A 27897-nucleotide genomic window follows, 5' to 3' on the forward strand; every position below is an offset into this window, starting at 1 on the left:
GGGTACGCGAGTAGGGTACGCGAGTAGGGCACGCGAGTAGGGCACGCGAGTAGGGTATATAATTGCTATTTTACTCTATGTGTGTATGAACGTGCAAATAAAAATAGTTTATATAATATAAAATATTCTAAATTGAATTATGCAATTATTCGAAATAAGGGATTAAAATTAATCACAAAACGTAGCATGAATATTTATTAATATGAGATATATATATTTTGATATATATAATAATAAAATAGCGTAACAGCATATTATATTTTACATAATTCTAATAGCAAAAATATTAAAACATATTACGCACGCGCGCCCGCCGAAAAAGCGGTATAAATAGGGCACGTCCACCTGCGTACAACGGCGATCATCCATCGGCCGTTGCACTCCTGAATTCCACGGGAAAGACCATACCGGACGAAACGACAACTCGCTATCCGCGAACCGGCAATAATTCCGCGACCGCCATTTACGAGATCGGCCTCGCCATTAATACGGCGCGATAAGTCCCGCTCAGGGGGAGGATCTATATCCTGCCGCGACATCGATCGACGTACGCGAATCGATACAAGCGCGGTTAAGTACCGCCCACCAACCCGACCGAAATTACCGCCCACCGGCCTGACCGAAATTACCGCCCGATAACTGGTGGTCTCAGCCACCTCTTTGCTTATCGTGTTATCCCAATACATTTGCGAATTTTGAAGCATTAAATTTTCCGCTTTCTATAATTTACCTCCTTGCTACCTCTTTGCTTATCGTGTTATCCTGATACTTTTGCGGATTTTGAAGCATTAAATTACCCGCTTTCTATAATTTAACTCTGTGCGACAGAGTTCTAATAAAATAAAACATTAACATAAATTATATACACACAATATACTCTCTCTTTCTCTATCTCTTTGGCATATAATATAATTATATATATATATACGCACGTGTATTAAATTTTAATTTATTAATTGTATTTCTCTGAGATTTTCTATTTGTCAAGTATGATCTGTAATTATTTTCTATACAGAATCTTATTATTCCTAACTAATTTTTGATACTATTACCAAGTGACTTATAACTTTATTATTTAATTAATTAATTATAAAGTTGTCTTCTAATACTAATAAATTATTTTATAGTTTAAATAAAAATATTAAATTGCAAATTTAAAGAAATTTTTTAAAAGATAATAAATTAAAATATAAGAATTATAAAATATATTATATATTAAACTTTGAAGGTTTAGAGTTTTTATTAACTTAAAATCTTAAAATAATTTAAATAAGTAAAATTATTAAAGATATAATTATTCTAAAATATGTTAATAATAGTAATTTTTTATAATTAATAAAATTAAATTCAAAATAATAAATATTATTAAAAAGTTTAGATTTAAAAATAAATAAAAATATAGTTATATTTATCAAATTAATGTAAGTATACATTAAAATAAAAGAATTTTAGGGATTCTAGATAGATTAAGAGATAATATTAGGCATATTAAATTAAAATTAATATAAGAGTAATTATTAAAAAAAAAATTAGAGTATAGTTTAAAATGAGGAATAATAAGGCAAATAATAAATAAGATTAGCCTATAAATAAATATGTAAATTAATCATAATAAATTTAAAAAAAAAATTAATATTAATATTCATCTGGTTTGGTTAATTGATGAGTATGTTAATAATATTTTAAAATTAAGTAAATTAATTATTTTAATGGTAGAGATATATGAAGATGAAAGAATTAAAAAATATATGAATAAATTATTTATTTCAATAATTGAAAATATATAAAATGGAGTAACTTTTGAATAGTTAATAAGATAAACAATGTATTTCATGGCATAGTTAAAGATATTGAAGGTATTCATAAATGAAAAGGGGGAATTCTTAATTTTAATATTAAAGATATAATAAAATTTAAAATAAAAAAGTCATAATTGTTAAAAAATAAATTATTAATTATTAAGGAAAAAATTAATATTAAAGACGCTATAACTTGAATAATATAATATAATAAAGTTCCGAACGACGCGTTAATTTCTTAAAAAATTACTGTGATTTAAGAGATAAATTCATTAGACGCAAATGACCCAGGAAAAGACGTCGCAATTTTCGCCAGCTTAATCCCTTTAATAATCGTAAGCTTATTAATTTTAAAAATCTAATGCGTCAATCCTTGTAGCGGAGATCATGTGGAACATTGTCTTTCTTAAATAATATCGATATCTTTAACGGTAATCGAAATCAAAGCGAATAATGTATCTGACGTAAATGATTTCGGCAAAAGCGACGTCATTTCGGCCCGCTATATAGCTTTAATATAATCAAAGTTATATTTATTTACGACTTTATATACGGCTGCTCCGCCTTTAATGAACATATCGTAGAAAAAGATACAATTCGTAAAATATTAATGGCGTAATTTCAATAGCACGCAGTAAAATAATGTAGTTCCGAACGACGCGTTAATTTCTTTAAAGATTGCTGTGCTTTAAGAGATAGACTCATTAGACGCGAATGACCCAGGAAAAGACGTCGCGATTTTCGCCAGCTTAATCCCTTTAATAATCGTCAGCTTATTAATTTTAAAAATCTAATGCGTCAATCCTTGTAGCGGAGCTCATGTAAAACAATGTCTTTCTTGAATAATATCGATATCTTTTACGGTAATCGAAAACAAATCGAATAATGTATCTGACGCAAGTGATTTCGGCAAAAGCGTCGCGATTTCGGCTCGCTTTATCGCTTTAATAATCGTCATCTTATTAATTTTATAAATCTAATGCGTCAATCCTTGTAGCGGAGATCATGTAGAACAATGTCTTTTTTAAATAATATCGATATCTTTAACGGTAATCGAAATCGAAGCGAATAATGTATCTGACGCAAAAGATTTCGGCAAGAGCGTCGCGATCTCGGCCCGCTATGTAACTTTAATATAATCAAAGTTATATTTATTTACGACTTTATATACGGCTGCTCCGCCTTTAATGAACATATCGTAGAAAAAGATACAATTCGTAAAATATTAATGGCGTAATTTCAATAGCACGCAGTAAAATAATGTAGTTCCGAACGACGCGTTAATTTCTTTAAAGATTGCTGTGCTTTAAGAGATAGACTCATTAGACGCGAATGACCCAGGAAAAGACGTCGCGATTTTCGCCAGCTTAATCCCTTTAATAATCGTCAGCTTATTAATTTTAAAAATCTAATGCGTCAATCCTTGTAGCGGAGCTCATGTAAAACAATGTCTTTCTTGAATAATATCGATATCTTTTACGGTAATCGAAAACAAATCGAATAATGTATCTGACGCAAGTGATTTCGGCAAAAGCGTCGCGATTTCGGCTCGCTTTATCGCTTTAATAATCGTCATCTTATTAATTTTATAAATCTAATGCGTCAATCCTTGTAGCGGAGATCATGTAGAACAATGTCTTTTTTAAATAATATCGATATCTTTAACGGTAATCGAAATCGAAGCGAATAATGTATCTGACGCAAGTGATTTCGGCAAAAGCGTCGCGATTTCGGCTCGCTTTATCGCTTTAATAATCGTCATCTTATTAATTTTATAAATCTAATGCGTCAATTCTTGTAGCGGTGATCATGTAGAATAATGTCTTTCTTGAATAATATCGATATCTTTAACGGTAATCGAAATCAAAGCGAATAATGTATCTGACGCAAATGATTTCGGCAAAAGCGTCGCGATTTCGACTCGCTTTATCGCTTTAATAATCGTCATCTTATTAATTTTAAAAATCTAATGCGTCAATCCTTGTAGCGGAGATCATGTAGAACAATGTCTTTTTTGAATAATATCGATATCTTTAACGGTAGACGAGAACTAAGCGAAGAATATGTTAGACGTGAAGAACTTTCTATAATTTAAAGCATTAAATTTCCCGTTTTCTATAATTTACCTCTTTGCTACCTCTTTGCTTATCGTGTTATCCTGATACTTTTGCGGATCTTGAAGCATTAAATTTCCAGCTTTCTATAATTTAACTCTGTGCGACAGAGTTCTAATAAAATAAAACATTAACATAAATTATATACGTACAATATACTCTCTCTTTCTCTATCTCTTTGGCATATAATATAATTATATATATATATATATATATATATATATATATATATATATATACGTACGTGTATTAAATTTTAATAAAGTTTTATGATAAAGTTTAAAATAAAAAAGTCATAATTGTTAAAAAATAAATTATTAATTATTAAGAAAAAATTAATATTAATATAAAGACGCTATAACTTGAATAATATAATATAAAAACATGATTTTTTTATTAATTAATTTTATACATTAGTGACAAATAAATAAGAAATTATTGATTTCTATAAAAAATCATATTATAAATAAGTCAGAAAAAAATTAAGGAATTAAAGCAAAATTAATTAAATTTAAAACAATAAAAAATTTATTAAATAAATTAAAAAAAAATTAAAATAAATATTATAATGTTAATAATTTTAATAAATAAAAATTTTATTATAAAATTATAAAAAATTAAAAAGATTTTAGTTTAATTTAAAATAATTCATTTACATTGAAACGATTAATATTTTATAATATTTATGTACTATATATTAAAATTTTAATATATAAGTAAATTATTTTTTCTTATATTTAATAAAAATAATTTTTAAATAAAATTTTATAAAATTGAAATTATTGATTTTATATTTTAAATAAGAAATTTTTAATATATTTTATTTAGTTTTAGTAATGATATTAAAATAATTATTTTAAATTATAATTTAAGGTAATGTAAATGAATGGTATTTATGTATAAAATAGTAAATTTTATTTATTGTACATTTTGTATCAGGATTTATTAAATAAAGAGTTTATAAATAAAATTTTTCCATATAAAAAGAGTTAAATATAAATAAAGGTTAATGTTAAATAATTATTTTAAATTTTCATTTATTGAAGAAATGTTATTCGATTCTTTTGGTATCTAGTTTTTTTTCATATAAATTTAATTTAAATATAAATTGTTAATTATAATTAATTATTAATAAATTAATTAAATATAAAAATTTATATTAGGAATTTACGGGATAATCTGTGAGTTAGTTTAAATGAATATATATTAAATAAATTAAATTGTAAGTAGTACAAATATTTTTAAAATTTAAAATTTTTTGAAAAAATTTAATAATTTATATTTATTATTGATTATTAATTATATTAATTTAAAATAAATTTATTTATAAATTTTAATAATTTGAATTATATTTAAAAATTTAATTAATAAAAAAAATATTTATAATTATAAAAATTATTGATTAATTATGATAAAATTAATATAAATATTCTTAATAAAAATAAATAACTTATTTATATGAATATAATAAATTTGTTAGAGAAATTAGGCAAAAATTATATTAATTATTAATAGATTCATTAGACGCGAATGACCCAGGAAAAGACGTCGCGATTTTCGCCAGCTTAATCCCTTTAATAATCGTAAGCTTATTAATTTTAAAAATCTAATGCGTCAATCCTTGTAGCGGAGCTCATGTAAAACAATGTCTTTCTTGAATAATATCGATATCTTTTACGGTAATCGAAAACAAATCGAATAATGTATCTGACGCAAGTGATTTCGGCAAAAGCGTCGCGATTTCGGCTCGCTTTATCGTTTTAATAATCGTCATCTTATTAATTTTATAAATCTAATGCGTCAATCCTTGTAGCGGAGATCATGTAGAACAATGTCTTTTTTAAATAATATCGATATCTTTAACGGTAATCGAAATCGAAGCGAATAATGTATCTGACGCAAAAGATTTCGGCAAGAGCGTCGCGATTTCGGCCCGCTATGTAACCTTAATATAATCAAAGTTATATTTATTTACAACTTTATATACGGCTGCTCCGCCTTTAATGAACACATTGTAGAAAAAGATACAATTCGTAAAATATTAATGGCGTAATTTCAATAGCACGCAGTAAAATAATGTAGTTTCGAACGACGCGTTAATTTCTTTAAAGATTGCTGTGCTTTAAGAGATAGACTCATTAGACGCGAATGACCCAGGAAAAGACGTCGCGATTTTCGCCAGCTTAATCCCTTTAATAATCGTAAGCTTATTAATTTTAAAAATCTAATGCGTCAATCCTTGTAGCGGAGCTCATGTAAAACAATGTCTTTCTTGAATAATATCGATATCTTTAACGGTAATCGAAATCAAAGCGAATAATGTATCTGACGCAAATGATTTCGGCAAAAGCGTCGCGATTTCGACTCGCTTTATCGCTTTAATAATCGTCATCTTATTAATTTTATAAATCTAATGCGTCAATCCTTGTAGCGGAGATCATATAGAACAATGTCTTTTTTAAATAATATCGATATCTTTAACGGTAATCGAAATCGAAGCGAATAATGTATCTGACGCAAGTGATTTCGGCAAAAGCGTCGCGATTTCGGCTCGCTTTATCGCTTTAATAATCGTCATCTTATTAATTTTATAAATCTAATGCGTCAATTCTTGTAGCGGTGATCATGTAGAATAATGTCTTTCTTGAATAATATCGATATCTTTAACGGTAATCGAAATCGAAGCGAATAATGTATCTGACGCAAAAGATTTCGGCAAGAGCGTCGCGATTTCGGCCCGCTATGTAACTTTAATATAATCAAAGTTATATTTATTTACAACTTTATATACGGTTGCTCCGCCTTTAATGAACACATTGTAGAAAAAGATACAATTCGTAAAATATTAATGGCGTAATTTCAATAGCACGCAGTAAAATAATGTAGTTTCGAACGACGCGTTAATTTCTTTAAAGATTGCTGTGCTTTAAGAGATAGACTCATTAGACGCGAATGACCCAGGAAAAGACGTCGCGATTTTCGCCAGCTTAATCCCTTTAATAATCGTCAGCTTATTAATTTTAAAAATCTAATGCGTCAATCCTTGTAGCGGAGATCATATAGAACAATGTCTTTTTTAAATAATATCGATATCTTTAACGGTAATCGAAATCGAAGCGAATAATGTATCTGACGCAAGTGATTTCGGCAAAAGCGTCGCGATTTCGGCTCGCTTTATCGCTTTAATAATCGTCATCTTATTAATTTTATAAATCTAATGCGTCAATTCTTGTAGCGGTGATCATGTAGAATAATGTCTTTCTTGAATAATATCGATATCTTTAACGGTAATCGAAATCAAAGCGAATAATGTATCTGACGCAAATGATTTCGGCAAAAGCGACGCCATTTCGGCAAAAGCGTCGCGATTTCGGCTCGCTTTATCGCTTTAATAATCGTCATCTTATTAATTTTATAAATCTAATGCGTCAATTCTTGTAGCGGAGATCATGTAGAATAATGTCTTTCTTGAATAATATCGATATCTTTAACGGTAGACGAGATGTAAGCGAAGAATATGTTAGACGTGAAGAATTTTCTATAATTTACCTCTTTGCTACCTCTTTACTACCTCTTTGCTTATCGTGTTATCCTGATACTTTTGCGGATTTTGAAGCATTAAATTTCCCGTTTTCTATAATTTACCGCTTCGCTACCTCTTTGCATATCGTGTTATCCTGATACTTTTGCGGATTTTGAAGCATTAAATTTCCCGTTTTCTATAATTTACCGCTTCGCTACCTCTTTGCATATCGTGTTATCCTGATACTTTTGCGGATTTTAAAGCATTAAATTCCCCGCGTTCTATAATATACCTCTTTGCTACCTCTTTGCTTATCGTGTTATCCTGATACTTTTGCGGATTTTGAAGCATTAAATTTCCAGCTTTCTTTAATTTAACTCTGTGCGACAGAGTTCTAATAAAATAAAACATTAACATAAATTATATACACACAATATACTCTCTCTTTCTCTATCTCTTTGACATATAATATAATTATATATATATGTATATATATATATATATATATATATATATATATATATATATACGCACGTGTATTAAATTTTAATTTATTAATTGTATTTCTCTAAGATTTTCTATTTGTCAAGTATGATCTGTAATTATTTTCTATACAGAATCTTATTATTCCTAACTAATTTTTGATATTATTACCAAGTGACTTATAACTTTATTATTTAATTAATTAATTATAAAGTTGTCTTCTAATACTAATAAATTATTTTTTAGTTTAAATAAAAATATTAAATTGCAAATTTAAAGAAATTTTTTAAAAGATAATAAATTAAAATATAAGAATTATAAAATATATTATATATTAAACTTTGAAGGTTTAGAGTTTTTATTAACTTAAAATCTTAAAATAATTTAAATAAGTAAAATTATTAAAGATATAATTATTCTAAAATATGTTAATAATAGTAATTTTTTATAATTAATAAAATTAAATTCAGAATAATAAATATTATTAAAAAGTTTAGATTTAAAAATAAATAAAAATACAGTTATATTTATTAAATTAATGTAAGTATACATTAAAATAAAAGAATTTTAGGGATTCTAGATAGATTAAGAGATAATATTAGGCATATTAAATTAAAATTAATATAAGAGTAATTATTAAAAAAAAAATTAGAGTATAGTTTAAAATGAGGAATAATAAGGCAAATAATAAATAAGATTAGCCTATAAATAAATATGTAAATTAATCATAATAAATTTAAAAAAAAAATTAATATTAATATTCATCTGGTTTGGTTAATTGATGAGTATGTTAATAATATTTTAAAATTAAGTAAATTAATTATTTTAATGGTAGAGATATATGAAGATGAAAGAATTAAAAAATATATGAATAAATTATTTATTTCAATAATTGAAAATATATAAAATGGAGTAACTTTTGAATAGTTAATAAGATAAACAATGTATTTCATGGCATAGTTAAAGATATTGAAGGTATTCATAAATGAAAAGGGGGAATTCTTAATTTTAATATTAAAGATATAATAAAATTTAAAATAAAAAAGTCATAATTGTTAAAAAATAAATTATTAATTATTAAGGAAAAAATTAATATTAAAGACGCTATAACTTGAATAATATAATATAATAAAGTTCCGAACGACGCGTTAATTTCTTAAAAAATTACTGTGATTTAAGAGATAAATTCATTAGACGCAAATGACCCAGGAAAAGACGTCGCAATTTTCGCCAGCTTAATCCCTTTAATAATCGTAAGCTTATTAATTTTAAAAATCTAATGCGTCAATCCTTGTAGCGGAGATCATGTGGAACATTGTCTTTCTTAAATAATATCGATATCTTTAACGGTAATCGAAATCAAAGCGAATAATGTATCTGACGTAAATGATTTCGGCAAAAGCGACGTCATTTCGGCCCGCTATATAGCTTTAATATAATCAAAGTTATATTTATTTACGACTTTATATACGGCTGCTCCGCCTTTAATGAACATATCGTAGAAAAAGATACAATTCGTAAAATATTAATGGCGTAATTTCAATAGCACGCAGTAAAATAATGTAGTTCCGAACGACGCGTTAATTTCTTTAAAGATTGCTGTGCTTTAAGAGATAGACTCATTAGACGCGAATGACCCAGGAAAAGACGTCGCGATTTTCGCCAGCTTAATCCCTTTAATAATCGTCAGCTTATTAATTTTAAAAATCTAATGCGTCAATCCTTGTAGCGGAGCTCATGTAAAACAATGTCTTTCTTGAATAATATCGATATCTTTTACGGTAATCGAAAACAAATCGAATAATGTATCTGACGCAAGTGATTTCGGCAAAAGCGTCGCGATTTCGGCTCGCTTTATCGCTTTAATAATCGTCATCTTATTAATTTTATAAATCTAATGCGTCAATCCTTGTAGCGGAGATCATGTAGAACAATGTCTTTTTTAAATAATATCGATATCTTTAACGGTAATCGAAATCGAAGCGAATAATGTATCTGACGCAAAAGATTTCGGCAAGAGCGTCGCGATCTCGGCCCGCTATGTAACTTTAATATAATCAAAGTTATATTTATTTACGACTTTATATACGGCTGCTCCGCCTTTAATGAACATATCGTAGAAAAAGATACAATTCGTAAAATATTAATGGCGTAATTTCAATAGCACGCAGTAAAATAATGTAGTTCCGAACGACGCGTTAATTTCTTTAAAGATTGCTGTGCTTTAAGAGATAGACTCATTAGACGCGAATGACCCAGGAAAAGACGTCGCGATTTTCGCCAGCTTAATCCCTTTAATAATCGTCAGCTTATTAATTTTAAAAATCTAATGCGTCAATCCTTGTAGCGGAGCTCATGTAAAACAATGTCTTTCTTGAATAATATCGATATCTTTTACGGTAATCGAAAACAAATCGAATAATGTATCTGACGCAAGTGATTTCGGCAAAAGCGTCGCGATTTCGGCTCGCTTTATCGCTTTAATAATCGTCATCTTATTAATTTTATAAATCTAATGCGTCAATCCTTGTAGCGGAGATCATGTAGAACAATGTCTTTTTTAAATAATATCGATATCTTTAACGGTAATCGAAATCGAAGCGAATAATGTATCTGACGCAAGTGATTTCGGCAAAAGCGTCGCGATTTCGGCTCGCTTTATCGCTTTAATAATCGTCATCTTATTAATTTTATAAATCTAATGCGTCAATTCTTGTAGCGGTGATCATGTAGAATAATGTCTTTCTTGAATAATATCGATATCTTTAACGGTAATCGAAATCAAAGCGAATAATGTATCTGACGCAAATGATTTCGGCAAAAGCGTCGCGATTTCGACTCGCTTTATCGCTTTAATAATCGTCATCTTATTAATTTTAAAAATCTAATGCGTCAATCCTTGTAGCGGAGATCATGTAGAACAATGTCTTTTTTGAATAATATCGATATCTTTAACGGTAGACGAGAACTAAGCGAAGAATATGTTAGACGTGAAGAACTTTCTATAATTTAAAGCATTAAATTTCCCGTTTTCTATAATTTACCTCTTTGCTACCTCTTTGCTTATCGTGTTATCCTGATACTTTTGCGGATCTTGAAGCATTAAATTTCCAGCTTTCTATAATTTAACTCTGTGCGACAGAGTTCTAATAAAATAAAACATTAACATAAATTATATACGTACAATATACTCTCTCTTTCTCTATCTCTTTGGCATATAATATAATTATATATATATATATATATATATATATATATATATATATATACGTACGTGTATTAAATTTTAATAAAGTTTTATGATAAAGTTTAAAATAAAAAAGTCATAATTGTTAAAAAATAAATTATTAATTATTAAGAAAAAATTAATATTAATATAAAGACGCTATAACTTGAATAATATAATATAAAAACATGATTTTTTTATTAATTAATTTTATACATTAGTGACAAATAAATAAGAAATTATTGATTTCTATAAAAAATCATATTATAAATAAGTCAGAAAAAAATTAAGGAATTAAAGCAAAATTAATTAAATTTAAAACAATAAAAAATTTATTAAATAAATTAAAAAAAAATTAAAATAAATATTATAATGTTAATAATTTTAATAAATAAAAATTTTATTATAAAATTATAAAAAATTAAAAAGATTTTAGTTTAATTTAAAATAATTCATTTACATTGAAACGATTAATATTTTATAATATTTATGTACTATATATTAAAATTTTAATATATAAGTAAATTATTTTTTCTTATATTTAATAAAAATAATTTTTAAATAAAATTTTATAAAATTGAAATTATTGATTTTATATTTTAAATAAGAAATTTTTAATATATTTTATTTAGTTTTAGTAATGATATTAAAATAATTATTTTAAATTATAATTTAAGGTAATGTAAATGAATGGTATTTATGTATAAAATAGTAAATTTTATTTATTGTACATTTTGTATCAGGATTTATTAAATAAAGAGTTTATAAATAAAATTTTTCCATATAAAAAGAGTTAAATATAAATAAAGGTTAATGTTAAATAATTATTTTAAATTTTCATTTATTGAAGAAATGTTATTCGATTCTTTTGGTATCTAGTTTTTTTTCATATAAATTTAATTTAAATATAAATTGTTAATTATAATTAATTATTAATAAATTAATTAAATATAAAAATTTATATTAGGAATTTACGGGATAATCTGTGAGTTAGTTTAAATGAATATATATTAAATAAATTAAATTGTAAGTAGTACAAATATTTTTAAAATTTAAAATTTTTTGAAAAAATTTAATAATTTATATTTATTATTGATTATTAATTATATTAATTTAAAATAAATTTATTTATAAATTTTAATAATTTGAATTATATTTAAAAATTTAATTAATAAAAAAAATATTTATAATTATAAAAATTATTGATTAATTATGATAAAATTAATATAAATATTCTTAATAAAAATAAATAACTTATTTATATGAATATAATAAATTTGTTAGAGAAATTAGGCAAAAATTATATTAATTATTAATAGATTCATTAGACGCGAATGACCCAGGAAAAGACGTCGCGATTTTCGCCAGCTTAATCCCTTTAATAATCGTAAGCTTATTAATTTTAAAAATCTAATGCGTCAATCCTTGTAGCGGAGCTCATGTAAAACAATGTCTTTCTTGAATAATATCGATATCTTTTACGGTAATCGAAAACAAATCGAATAATGTATCTGACGCAAGTGATTTCGGCAAAAGCGTCGCGATTTCGGCTCGCTTTATCGTTTTAATAATCGTCATCTTATTAATTTTATAAATCTAATGCGTCAATCCTTGTAGCGGAGATCATGTAGAACAATGTCTTTTTTAAATAATATCGATATCTTTAACGGTAATCGAAATCGAAGCGAATAATGTATCTGACGCAAAAGATTTCGGCAAGAGCGTCGCGATTTCGGCCCGCTATGTAACCTTAATATAATCAAAGTTATATTTATTTACAACTTTATATACGGCTGCTCCGCCTTTAATGAACACATTGTAGAAAAAGATACAATTCGTAAAATATTAATGGCGTAATTTCAATAGCACGCAGTAAAATAATGTAGTTTCGAACGACGCGTTAATTTCTTTAAAGATTGCTGTGCTTTAAGAGATAGACTCATTAGACGCGAATGACCCAGGAAAAGACGTCGCGATTTTCGCCAGCTTAATCCCTTTAATAATCGTAAGCTTATTAATTTTAAAAATCTAATGCGTCAATCCTTGTAGCGGAGCTCATGTAAAACAATGTCTTTCTTGAATAATATCGATATCTTTAACGGTAATCGAAATCAAAGCGAATAATGTATCTGACGCAAATGATTTCGGCAAAAGCGTCGCGATTTCGACTCGCTTTATCGCTTTAATAATCGTCATCTTATTAATTTTATAAATCTAATGCGTCAATCCTTGTAGCGGAGATCATATAGAACAATGTCTTTTTTAAATAATATCGATATCTTTAACGGTAATCGAAATCGAAGCGAATAATGTATCTGACGCAAGTGATTTCGGCAAAAGCGTCGCGATTTCGGCTCGCTTTATCGCTTTAATAATCGTCATCTTATTAATTTTATAAATCTAATGCGTCAATTCTTGTAGCGGTGATCATGTAGAATAATGTCTTTCTTGAATAATATCGATATCTTTAACGGTAATCGAAATCGAAGCGAATAATGTATCTGACGCAAAAGATTTCGGCAAGAGCGTCGCGATTTCGGCCCGCTATGTAACTTTAATATAATCAAAGTTATATTTATTTACAACTTTATATACGGTTGCTCCGCCTTTAATGAACACATTGTAGAAAAAGATACAATTCGTAAAATATTAATGGCGTAATTTCAATAGCACGCAGTAAAATAATGTAGTTTCGAACGACGCGTTAATTTCTTTAAAGATTGCTGTGCTTTAAGAGATAGACTCATTAGACGCGAATGACCCAGGAAAAGACGTCGCGATTTTCGCCAGCTTAATCCCTTTAATAATCGTCAGCTTATTAATTTTAAAAATCTAATGCGTCAATCCTTGTAGCGGAGATCATATAGAACAATGTCTTTTTTAAATAATATCGATATCTTTAACGGTAATCGAAATCGAAGCGAATAATGTATCTGACGCAAGTGATTTCGGCAAAAGCGTCGCGATTTCGGCTCGCTTTATCGCTTTAATAATCGTCATCTTATTAATTTTATAAATCTAATGCGTCAATTCTTGTAGCGGTGATCATGTAGAATAATGTCTTTCTTGAATAATATCGATATCTTTAACGGTAATCGAAATCAAAGCGAATAATGTATCTGACGCAAATGATTTCGGCAAAAGCGACGCCATTTCGGCAAAAGCGTCGCGATTTCGGCTCGCTTTATCGCTTTAATAATCGTCATCTTATTAATTTTATAAATCTAATGCGTCAATTCTTGTAGCGGAGATCATGTAGAATAATGTCTTTCTTGAATAATATCGATATCTTTAACGGTAGACGAGATGTAAGCGAAGAATATGTTAGACGTGAAGAATTTTCTATAATTTACCTCTTTGCTACCTCTTTACTACCTCTTTGCTTATCGTGTTATCCTGATACTTTTGCGGATTTTGAAGCATTAAATTTCCCGTTTTCTATAATTTACCGCTTCGCTACCTCTTTGCATATCGTGTTATCCTGATACTTTTGCGGATTTTGAAGCATTAAATTTCCCGTTTTCTATAATTTACCGCTTCGCTACCTCTTTGCATATCGTGTTATCCTGATACTTTTGCGGATTTTAAAGCATTAAATTCCCCGCGTTCTATAATCTACCTCTTTGCTACCTCTTTGCTTATCGTGTTATCCTGATACTTTTGCGGATTTTGAAGCATTAAATTTCCAGCTTTCTATAATTTAACTCTGTGCGACAGAGTTCTAATAAAATAAAACATTAACATAAATTATATACACACAATATACTCTCTCTTTCTCTATCTCTTTGGCATATAATATAATTATATATATATATATATATGTATATATATATATATATATATATATATATATATACGCACGTGTATTAAATTTTAATTTATTAATTGTATTTCTCTGAGATTTTCTATTTGTCAAGTATGATCTGTAATTATTTTCTATACAGAATCTTATTATTCCTAACAAATTTTTGATACTATTACCAAGTGACTTATAACTTTATTATTTAATTAATTAATTATAAAGTTGTCTTCTAATACTAATAAATTATTTTATAGTTTAAATAAAAATATTAAATTGCAAATTTAAAGAAATTTTTTAAAAAATAATAAATTAAAATATAAGAATTATAAAATATATTATATATTAAACTTTGAAGGTTTAGAGTTTTTATTAACTTAAAATCTTAAAATAATTTAAATAAGTAAAATTATTAAAGTTATAATTATTCTAAAATATGTTAATAATAGTAATTTTTTAAAATTAATAAAATTAAATTCAAAATAATTAATATTATTAAAAAGTTTAGATTTAAAAATAAATAAAAATATAGTTATATTTATTAAATTAATGTAAGTATACATTAAAATAAAAGAATTTTAGGGATTCTAGATAGATTAAGAGATAATATTAAGCATATTAAATTAAAATTAATATAGGAGTAATTATTAAAACAATAATTAGAGGATAGTTTAAAATGAGAAAAAATAAGGCAAGTAATAAATAAGATTAGCCTATAAATAAATATGTAAATTAATCATAATAAATTAAAAAAAAAATTAATATTAATATTTATCTGGTTTGGTTAATTGATGAGTATGTTAATAAAGTTTTGAAATTAAGTAAATTAATTATTTTAATGGTAGAGATATATGAAGATGAAAGAATTAAAAAATATATGAATAAATTATTTATTTCAATAATTGAAAATATATAAAATGGAGTAACTTTTTGAATAGTTAATAAGATAAACAATGTATTTCATGGCATAGTTAAAGATATTGAAGGTATTCATAAATGAAAAGGGGGAATTCTTAATTTTAATATTAAAGATATAATAAAATTTAAAATAAAAAAGTCATAATTGTTAAAAAATAAATTATTAATTATTAAGGAAAAAATTAATATTAAAGACGCTATAACTTGAATAATATAATATAATACAGTTCCGAACGACGCGTTAATTTCTTTAAAGATTGCTGTGCTTTAAGAGATAGACTCATTAGACGCGAATGACCCAGGAAAAGACGTCGCGATTTTCGCCAGCTTAATCCCTTTAATAATCGTCATCTTATTAATTTTAAAAATCTAATGCGTCAATCCTTGTAGCGGAGCTCATGTAAAACAATGTCTTTCTTGAATAATATCGATATCTTTTACGGTAATCGAAAACAAATCGAATAATGTATCTGACGCAAGTGATTTCGGCAAAAGCGTCGCGATTTCGGCTCGCTTTATCGCTTTAATAATCGTCATCTTATTAATTTTATAAATCTAATGCGTCAATCCTTGTAGCGGAGATCATGTAGAACAATGTCTTTTTTAAATAATATCGATATCTTTAACGGTAATCGAAATCGAAGCGAATAATGTATCTGACGCAAGTGATTTCGGCAAAAGCGTCGCGATTTCGGCTCGCTTTATCGCTTTAATAATCGTCATCTTATTAATTTTATAAATCTAATGCGTCAATTCTTGTAGCGGTGATCATGTAGAATAATGTCTTTCTTGAATAATATCGATATCTTTAACGGTAATCGAAATCAAAGCGAATAATGTATCTGACGCAAATGATTTCGGCAAAAGCGTCGCGATTTCGACTCGCTTTATCGCTTTAATAATCGTCATCTTATTAATTTTAAAAATCTAATGCGTCAATCCTTGTAGCGGAGATCATGTAGAACAATGTCTTTTTTGAATAATATCGATATCTTTAACGGTAGACGAGAACTAAGCGAAGAATATGTTAGACGTGAAGAACTTTCTATAATTTAAAGCATTAAATTTCCCGTTTTCTATAATTTACCTCTTTGCTACCTCTTTGCTTATCGTGTTATCCTGATACTTTTGCGGATCTTGAAGCATTAAATTTCCAGCTTTCTATAATTTAACTCTGTGCGACAGAGTTCTAATAAAATAAAACATTAACATAAATTATATACGTACAATATACTCTCTCTTTCTCTATCTCTTTGGCATATAATATAATTATATATATATATATATATATATATATATATATATATATATATATACGTACGTGTATTAAATTTTAATAAAGTTTTATGATAAAGTTTAAAATAAAAAAGTCATAATTGTTAAAAAATAAATTATTAATTATTAAGAAAAAATTAATATTAATATAAAGACGCTATAACTTGAATAATATAATATAAAAACATGATTTTTTTATTAATTAATTTTATACATTAGTGACAAATAAATAAGAAATTATTGATTTCTATAAAAAATCATATTATAAATAAGTCAGAAAAAAATTAAGGAATTAAAGCAAAATTAATTAAATTTAAAACAATAAAAAATTTATTAAATAAATTAAAAAAAAATTAAAATAAATATTATAATGTTAATAATTTTAATAAATAAAAATTTTATTATAAAATTATAAAAAATTAAAAAGATTTTAGTTTAATTTAAAATAATTCATTTACATTGAAACGATTAATATTTTATAATATTTATGTACTATATATTAAAATTTTAATATATAAGTAAATTATTTTTTCTTATATTTAATAAAAATAATTTTTAAATAAAATTTTATAAAATTGAAATTATTGATTTTATATTTTAAATAAGAAATTTTTAATATATTTTATTTAGTTTTAGTAATGATATTAAAATAATTATTTTAAATTATAATTTAAGGTAATGTAAATGAATGGTATTTATGTATAAAATAGTAAATTTTATTTATTGTACATTTTGTATCAGGATTTATTAAATAAAGAGTTTATAAATAAAATTTTTCCATATAAAAAGAGTTAAATATAAATAAAGGTTAATGTTAAATAATTATTTTAAATTTTCATTTATTGAAGAAATGTTATTCGATTCTTTTGGTATCTAGTTTTTTTTCATATAAATTTAATTTAAATATAAATTGTTAATTATAATTAATTATTAATAAATTAATTAAATATAAAAATTTATATTAGGAATTTACGGGATAATCTGTGAGTTAGTTTAAATGAATATATATTAAATAAATTAAATTGTAAGTAGTACAAATATTTTTAAAATTTAAAATTTTTTGAAAAAATTTAATAATTTATATTTATTATTGATTATTAATTATATTAATTTAAAATAAATTTATTTATAAATTTTAATAATTTGAATTATATTTAAAAATTTAATTAATAAAAAAAATATTTATAATTATAAAAATTATTGATTAATTATGATAAAATTAATATAAATATTCTTAATAAAAATAAATAACTTATTTATATGAATATAATAAATTTGTTAGAGAAATTAGGCAAAAATTATATTAATTATTAATAGATTCATTAGACGCGAATGACCCAGGAAAAGACGTCGCGATTTTCGCCAGCTTAATCCCTTTAATAATCGTAAGCTTATTAATTTTAAAAATCTAATGCGTCAATCCTTGTAGCGGAGCTCATGTAAAACAATGTCTTTCTTGAATAATATCGATATCTTTTACGGTAATCGAAAACAAATCGAATAATGTATCTGACGCAAGTGATTTCGGCAAAAGCGTCGCGATTTCGGCTCGCTTTATCGTTTTAATAATCGTCATCTTATTAATTTTATAAATCTAATGCGTCAATCCTTGTAGCGGAGATCATGTAGAACAATGTCTTTTTTAAATAATATCGATATCTTTAACGGTAATCGAAATCGAAGCGAATAATGTATCTGACGCAAAAGATTTCGGCAAGAGCGTCGCGATTTCGGCCCGCTATGTAACCTTAATATAATCAAAGTTATATTTATTTACAACTTTATATACGGCTGCTCCGCCTTTAATGAACACATTGTAGAAAAAGATACAATTCGTAAAATATTAATGGCGTAATTTCAATAGCACGCAGTAAAATAATGTAGTTTCGAACGACGCGTTAATTTCTTTAAAGATTGCTGTGCTTTAAGAGATAGACTCATTAGACGCGAATGACCCAGGAAAAGACGTCGCGATTTTCGCCAGCTTAATCCCTTTAATAATCGTAAGCTTATTAATTTTAAAAATCTAATGCGTCAATCCTTGTAGCGGAGCTCATGTAAAACAATGTCTTTCTTGAATAATATCGATATCTTTAACGGTAATCGAAATCAAAGCGAATAATGTATCTGACGCAAATGATTTCGGCAAAAGCGTCGCGATTTCGACTCGCTTTATCGCTTTAATAATCGTCATCTTATTAATTTTATAAATCTAATGCGTCAATCCTTGTAGCGGAGATCATATAGAACAATGTCTTTTTTAAATAATATCGATATCTTTAACGGTAATCGAAATCGAAGCGAATAATGTATCTGACGCAAGTGATTTCGGCAAAAGCGTCGCGATTTCGGCTCGCTTTATCGCTTTAATAATCGTCATCTTATTAATTTTATAAATCTAATGCGTCAATTCTTGTAGCGGTGATCATGTAGAATAATGTCTTTCTTGAATAATATCGATATCTTTAACGGTAATCGAAATCGAAGCGAATAATGTATCTGACGCAAAAGATTTCGGCAAGAGCGTCGCGATTTCGGCCCGCTATGTAACTTTAATATAATCAAAGTTATATTTATTTACAACTTTATATACGGTTGCTCCGCCTTTAATGAACACATTGTAGAAAAAGATACAATTCGTAAAATATTAATGGCGTAATTTCAATAGCACGCAGTAAAATAATGTAGTTTCGAACGACGCGTTAATTTCTTTAAAGATTGCTGTGCTTTAAGAGATAGACTCATTAGACGCGAATGACCCAGGAAAAGACGTCGCGATTTTCGCCAGCTTAATCCCTTTAATAATCGTCAGCTTATTAATTTTAAAAATCTAATGCGTCAATCCTTGTAGCGGAGATCATATAGAACAATGTCTTTTTTAAATAATATCGATATCTTTAACGGTAATCGAAATCGAAGCGAATAATGTATCTGACGCAAGTGATTTCGGCAAAAGCGTCGCGATTTCGGCTCGCTTTATCGCTTTAATAATCGTCATCTTATTAATTTTATAAATCTAATGCGTCAATCCTTGTAGCGGAGATCATGTAGAACAATGTCTTTTTTGAATAATATCGATATCTTTAACGGTAATCGAAATCGAAGCGAATAATGTATGTGACGCAAATGATTTCGGCAAGAGCGTCGCGATTTCACCTCGCTTTATCGCTTTAATAATCGTCATCTTATTAATTTTATAAATCTAATGCGTCAATCCTTGTAGCGGAGATCATGTAGAACAATGTCTTTTTTAAATAATATCGATATCTTTAACGGTAATCGAAATCGAAGCGAATAATGTATCTGACGCAAAAGATTTCGGCAAGAGCGTCGCGATCTCGGCCCGCTATGTAACTTTAATATAATCAAAGTTATATTTATTTACGACTTTATATACGGCTGCTCCGCCTTTAATGAACATATCGTAGAAAAAGATACAATTCGTAAAATATTAATGGCGTAATTTCAATAGCACGCAGTAAAATAATGTAGTTTCGAACGACGCGTTAATTTCTTTAAAGATTGCTGTGCTTTAAGAGATAGACTCATTAGACGCGAATGACCCAGGACAAGACGTCGCGATTTTCGCCAGCTTAATCCCTTTAATAATCGTAAGCTTATTAATTTTAAAAATCTAATGCGTCAATCCTTGTAGCGGAGCTCATGTAAAACAATGTCTTTCTTGAATAATATCGATATCTTTTACGGTAATCGAAAACAAATCGAATAATGTATCTGACGCAAGTGATTTCGGCAAAAGCGTCGCGATTTCGGCTCGCTTTATCGTTTTAATAATCGTCATCTTATTAATTTTATAAATCTAATGCGTCAATCCTTGTAGCGGAGATCATGTAGAACAATGTCTTTTTTAAATAATATCGATATCTTTAACGGTAATCGAAATCGAAGCGAATAATGTATCTGACGCAAAAGATTTCGGCAAGAGCGTCGCGATTTCGGCCCGCTATGTAACCTTAATATAATCAAAGTTATATTTATTTACAACTTTATATACGGCTGCTCCGCCTTTAATGAACACATTGTAGAAAAAGATACAATTCGTAAAATATTAATGGCGTAATTTCAATAGCACGCAGTAAAATAATGTAGTTTCGAACGACGCGTTAATTTCTTTAAAGATTGCTGTGCTTTAAGAGATAGACTCATTAGACGCGAATGACCCAGGAAAAGACGTCGCGATTTTCGCCAGCTTAATCCTTTTAATAATCGTCAGCTTATTAATTTTAAAAATCTAATGCGTCAATCCTTGTAGCGGAGATCATATAGAACAATGTCTTTTTTAAATAATATCGATATCTTTAACGGTAATCAAAATCGAAGCGAATAATGTATCTGACGTAAGTGATTTCGGCAAAAGCGTCGCGATTTCGGCTCGCTTTATCGCTTTAATAATCGTCATCTTATTAATTTTATAAATCTAATGCGTCAATCCTTGTAGCGGAGATCATGTAGAACAATGTCTTTTTTGAATAATATCGATATCTTTAACGGTAATCGAAATCGAAGCGAATAATGTATGTGACGCAAATGATTTCGGCAAGAGCGTCGCGATTTCACCTCGCTTTATCGCTTTAATAATCGTCATCTTATTAATTTTATAAATCTAATGCGTCAATCCTTGTAGCGGAGATCATGTAGAACAATGTCTTTTTTAAATAATATCGATATCTTTAACGGTAATCGAAATCGAAGCGAATAATGTATCTGACGCAAAAGATTTCGGCAAGAGCGTCGCGATCTCGGCCCGCTATGTAACTTTAATATAATCAAAGTTATATTTATTTACGACTTTATATACGGCTGCTCCGCCTTTAATGAACATATCGTAGAAAAAGATACAATTCGTAAAATATTAATGGCGTAATTTCAATAGCACGCAGTAAAATAATGTAGTTTCGAACGACGCGTTAATTTCTTTAAAGATTGCTGTGCTTTAAGAGATAGACTCATTAGACGCGAATGACCCAGAAAAAGACGTCGCGATTTTCGCCAGCTTAATCCCTTTAATAATCGTCAGCTTATTAATTTTAAAAATCTAATGCGTCAATCCTTGTAGCGGAGATCATATAGAACAATGTCTTTTTTAAATAATATCGATATCTTTAACGGTAATCGAAATCAAAGCGAATAATGTATCTGACGCAAGTGATTTCGGCAAAAGCGTCGCGATTTTCGCCAGCTTAATCCCTTTAATAATCGTCAGCTTATTAATTTTAAAAATCTAATGCGTCAATCCTTGTAGCGGAGATCATATAGAACAATGTCTTTTTTAAATAATATCGATATCTTTAACGGTAATCGAAATCGAAGCGAATAATGTATCTGACGCAAGTGATTTCGGCAAAAGCGTCGCGATTTCGGCTCGCTTTATCGCTTTAATAATCGTCATCTTATTAATTTTATAAATCTAATGCGTCAATTCTTGTAGCGGTGATCATGTAGAATAATGTCTTTCTTGAATAATATCGATATCTTTAACGGTAATCGAAATCAAAGCGAATAATGTATCTGACGCAAATGATTTCGGCAAAAGCGACGCCATTTCGGCAAAAGCGTCGCGATTTCGGCTCGCTTTATCGCTTTAATAATCGTCATCTTATTAATTTTATAAATCTAATGCGTCAATTCTTGTAGCGGAGATCATGTAGAATAATGTCTTTCTTGAATAATATCGATATCTTTAACGGTAATCGAAATCAAAGCGAATAATGTATCTGACGCAAATGATTTCGGCAAAAGCGTCGCGATTTCGACTCGCTTTATCGCTTTAATAATCGTCATCTTATTAATTTTAAAAATCTAATGCGTCAATCCTTGTAGCGGAGATCATGTAGAACAATGTCTTTTTTGAATAATATCGATATCTTTAACGGTAGACGAGAACTAAGCGAAGAATATGTTAGACGTGAAGAACTTTCTATAATTTAAAGCATTAAATTTCCCGTTTTCTATAATTTACCTCTTTGCTACCTCTTTGCTTATCGTGTTATCCTGATACTTTTGCGGATCTTGAAGCATTAAATTTCCAGCTTTCTATAATTTAACTCTGTGCGACAGAGTTCTAATAAAATAAAACATTAACATAAATTATATACGTACAATATACTCTCTCTTTCTCTATCTCTTTGGCATATAATATAATTATATATATATATATATATATATATATATATATATATATATATATATATATATATATATATACGTACGTGTATTAAATTTTAATAAAGTTTTATGATAAAGTTTAAAATAAAAAAGTCATAATTGTTAAAAAATAAATTATTAATTATTAAGAAAAAATTAATATTAATATAAAGACGCTATAACTTGAATAATATAATATAAAAACATGATTTTTTTATTAATTAATTTTATACATTAGTGACAAATAAATAAGAAATTATTGATTTCTATAAAAAATCATATTATAAATAAGTCAGAAAAAAATTAAGGAATTAAAGCAAAATTAATTAAATTTAAAACAATAAAAAATTTATTAAATAAATTAAAAAAAAATTAAAATAAATATTATAATGTTAATAATTTTAATAAATAAAAATTTTATTATAAAATTATAAAAAATTAAAAAGATTTTAGTTTAATTTAAAATAATTCATTTACATTGAAACGATTAATATTTTATAATATTTATGTACTATATATTAAAATTTTAATATATAAGTAAATTATTTTTTCTTATATTTAATAAAAATAATTTTTAAATAAAATTTTATAAAATTGAAATTATTGATTTTATATTTTAAATAAGAAATTTTTAATATATTTTATTTAGTTTTAGTAATGATATTAAAATAATTATTTTAAATTATAATTTAAGGTAATGTAAATGAATGGTATTTATGTATAAAATAGTAAATTTTATTTATTGTACATTTTGTATCAGGATTTATTAAATAAAGAGTTTATAAATAAAATTTTTCCATATAAAAAGAGTTAAATATAAATAAAGGTTAATGTTAAATAATTATTTTAAATTTTCATTTATTGAAGAAATGTTATTCGATTCTTTTGGTATCTAGTTTTTTTTCATATAAATTTAATTTAAATATAAATTGTTAATTATAATTAATTATTAATAAATTAATTAAATATAAAAATTTATATTAGAAATTTACGGGATAATCTGTGAGTTAGTTTAAATGAATATATATTAAATAAATTAAATTGTAAGTAGTACAAATATTTTTAAAATTTAAAATTTTTTGAAAAAATTTAATAATTTATATTTATTATTGATTATTAATTATATTAATTTAAAATAAATTTATTTATAAATTTTAATAATTTGAATTATATTTAAAAATTTAATTAATAAAAAAAATATTTATAATTATAAAAATTATTGATTAATTATGATAAAATTAATATAAATATTCTTAATAAAAATAAATAACTTATTTATATGAATATAATAAATTTGTTAGAGAAATTAGGCAAAAATTATATTAATTATTAATAGATTCATTAGACGCGAATGACCCAGGAAAAGACGTCGCGATTTTCGCCAGCTTAATCCCTTTAATAATCGTAAGCTTATTAATTTTAAAAATCTAATGCGTCAATCCTTGTAGCGGAGCTCATGTAAAACAATGTCTTTCTTGAATAATATCGATATCTTTAACGGTAATCGAAATCAAAGCGAATAATGTATCTGACGCAAGTGATTTCGGCAAAAGCGTCGCGATTTCGGCTCGCTTTATCGCTTTAATAATCGTCATCTTATTAATTTTATAAATCTAATGCGTCAATTCTTGTAGCGGTGATCATGTAGAATAATGTCTTTCTTGAATAATATCGATATCTTTAACGGTAATCGAAATCAAAGCGAATAATGTATCTGACGCAAATGATTTCGGCAAAAGCGTCGCGATTTCGACTTGCTTTATCGCTTTAATAATCGTCATCTTATTAATTTTATAAATCTAATACGTCAATCCTTGTAGCGGAGATCATGTAGAACAATGTCTTTTTTGAATAATATCGATATCTTTAACGGTAATCGAAATCGAAGCGAATAATGTATGTGACGCAAATGATTTCGGCAAGAGCGTCGCGATTTCACCTCGCTTTATCGCTTTAATAATCGTCATCTTATTAATTTTATAAATCTAATGCGTCAATCCTTGTAGCGGAGATCATGTAGAACAATGTCTTTTTTAAATAATATCGATATCTTTAACGGTAATCGAAATCGAAGCGAATAATGTATCTGACGCAAAAGATTTCGGCAAGAGCGTCGCGATCTCGGCCCGCTATGTAACTTTAATATAATCAAAGTTATATTTATTTACGACTTTATATACGGCTGCTCCGCCTTTAATGAACATATCGTAGAAAAAGATACAATTCGTAAAATATTAATGGCGTAATTTCAATAGCACGCAGTAAAATAATGTAGTTTCGAACGACGCGTTAATTTCTTTAAAGATTGCTGTGCTTTAAGAGATAGACTCATTAGACGCGAATGACCCAGGAAAAGACGTCGCGATTTTCGCCAGCTTAATCCCTTTAATAATCGTCAGCTTATTAATTTTAAAATCTAATGCGTCAATCCTTGTAGCGGAGATCATATAGAACAATGTCTTTTTTAAATAATATCGATATCTTTAACGGTAATCGAAATCGAAGCGAATAATGTATCTGACGCAAGTGATTTCGGCAAAAGCGTCGCGATTTCGGCTCGCTTTATCGCTTTAATAATCGTCATCTTATTAATTTATAAATCTAATGCGTCAATTCTTGTAGCGGTGATCATGTAGAATAATGTCTTTCTTGAATAATATCGATATCTTTAACGGTAATCGAAATCGAAGCGAATAATGTATCTGACGCAAAAGATTTCGGCAAGAGCGTCGCGATTTCGGCCCGCTATGTAACTTTAATATAATCAAAGTTATATTTATTTACAACTTTATATACGGTTGCTCCGCCTTTAATGAACACATTGTAGAAAAAGATACAATTCGTAAAATATTAATGGCGTAATTTCAATAGCACGCAGTAAAATAATGTAGTTTCGAACGACGCGTTAATTTCTTTAAAGATTGCTGTGCTTTAAGAGATAGACTCATTAGACGCGAATGACCCAGGAAAAGACGTCGCGATTTTCGCCAGCTTAATCCCTTTAATAATCGTCAGCTTATTAATTTAAAAATCTAATGCGTCAATCCTTGTAGCGGAGATCATATAGAACAATGTCTTTTTTAAATAATATCGATATCTTTAACGGTAATCGAAATCGAAGCGAATAATGTATCTGACGTAAGTGATTTCGGCAAAAGCGTCGCGATTTCGGCTCGCTTTATCGCTTTAATAATCGTCATCTTATTAATTTTATAAATCTAATGCGTCAATCCTTGTAGCGGAGATCATGTAGAACAATGTCTTTTTTGAATAATATCGATATCTTTAACGGTAATCGAAATCGAAGCGAATAATGTATGTGACGCAAATGATTTCGGCAAGAGCGTCGCGATTTCACCTCGCTTTATCGCTTTAATAATCGTCATCTTATTAATTTTATAAATCTAATGCGTCAATCCTTGTAGCGGAGATCATGTAGAACAATGTCTTTTTTAAATAATATCGATATCTTTAACGGTAATCGAAATCGAAGCGAATAATGTATCTGACGCAAGTGATTTCGGCAAAAGCGTCGCGATTTCGGCTCGCTTTATCGCTTTAATAATCGTCATCTTATTAATTTTATAAATCTAATGCGTCAATTCTTGTAGCGGTGATCATGTAGAATAATGTCTTTCTTGAATAATATCGATATCTTTAACGGTAATCGAAATCAAAGCGAATAATGTATCTGACGCAAATGATTTCGGCAAAAGCGTCGCGATTTCGACTCGCTTTATCGCTTTAATAATCGTCATCTTATTAATTTTAAAAATCTAATGCGTCAATCCTTGTAGCGGAGATCATGTAGAACAATGTCTTTTTTGAATAATATCGATATCTTTAACGGTAGACGAGAACTAAGCGAAGAATATGTTAGACGTGAAGAACTTTCTATAATTTAAAGCATTAAATTTCCCGTTTTCTATAATTTACCTCTTTGCTACCTCTTTGCTTATAGTACTCTGCGTTGATACCACTGCTTATCTTGAAGCATTAAATTTCCAGCTTTCTATAATTTAACTCTGTGCGACAGAGTTCTAATAAAATAAAACATTAACATAAATTATATACGTACAATATACTCTCTCTTTCTCTATCTCTTTGGCATATAATATAATTATATATATATATATATATATATATATATATATATATATATATATATATATATATATATACGTACGTGTATTAAATTTTAATAAAGTTTTATGATAAAGTTTAAAATAAAAAAGTCATAATTGTTAAAAAATAAATTATTAATTATTAAGAAAAAATTAATATTAATATAAAGACGCTATAACTTGAATAATATAATATAAAAACATGATTTTTTTATTAATTAATTTTATACATTAGTGACAAATAAATAAGAAATTATTGATTTCTATAAAAAATCATATTATAAATAAGTCAGAAAAAAATTAAGGAATTAAAGCAAAATTAATTAAATTTAAAACAATAAAAAATTTATTAAATAAATTAAAAAAAAATTAAAATAAATATTATAATGTTAATAATTTTAATAAATAAAAATTTTATTATAAAATTATAAAAAATTAAAAAGATTTTAGTTTAATTTAAAATAATTCATT

The 27897-nt window shown here is 26.7% G+C and overlaps 1 protein-coding gene across 2 annotated transcripts in view; it reads left to right on the top strand.

Moving 5' to 3' along the window:
• Positions 1 to 27897, top strand: part of LOC138942932 (integrin alpha-PS2-like) — a 200563-nt gene that overhangs the window by 107791 nt on the left and 64875 nt on the right. The window lies entirely within an intron of this gene.

This window comes from Polyergus mexicanus, unplaced genomic scaffold (assembly GCF_030449975.1).
Source record: "Polyergus mexicanus isolate NDT 795.1 unplaced genomic scaffold, iyPolMexi1.0 SCAF_24, whole genome shotgun sequence".
Classification (NCBI taxonomy): Eukaryota; Metazoa; Arthropoda; class Insecta; order Hymenoptera; family Formicidae; genus Polyergus; species Polyergus mexicanus.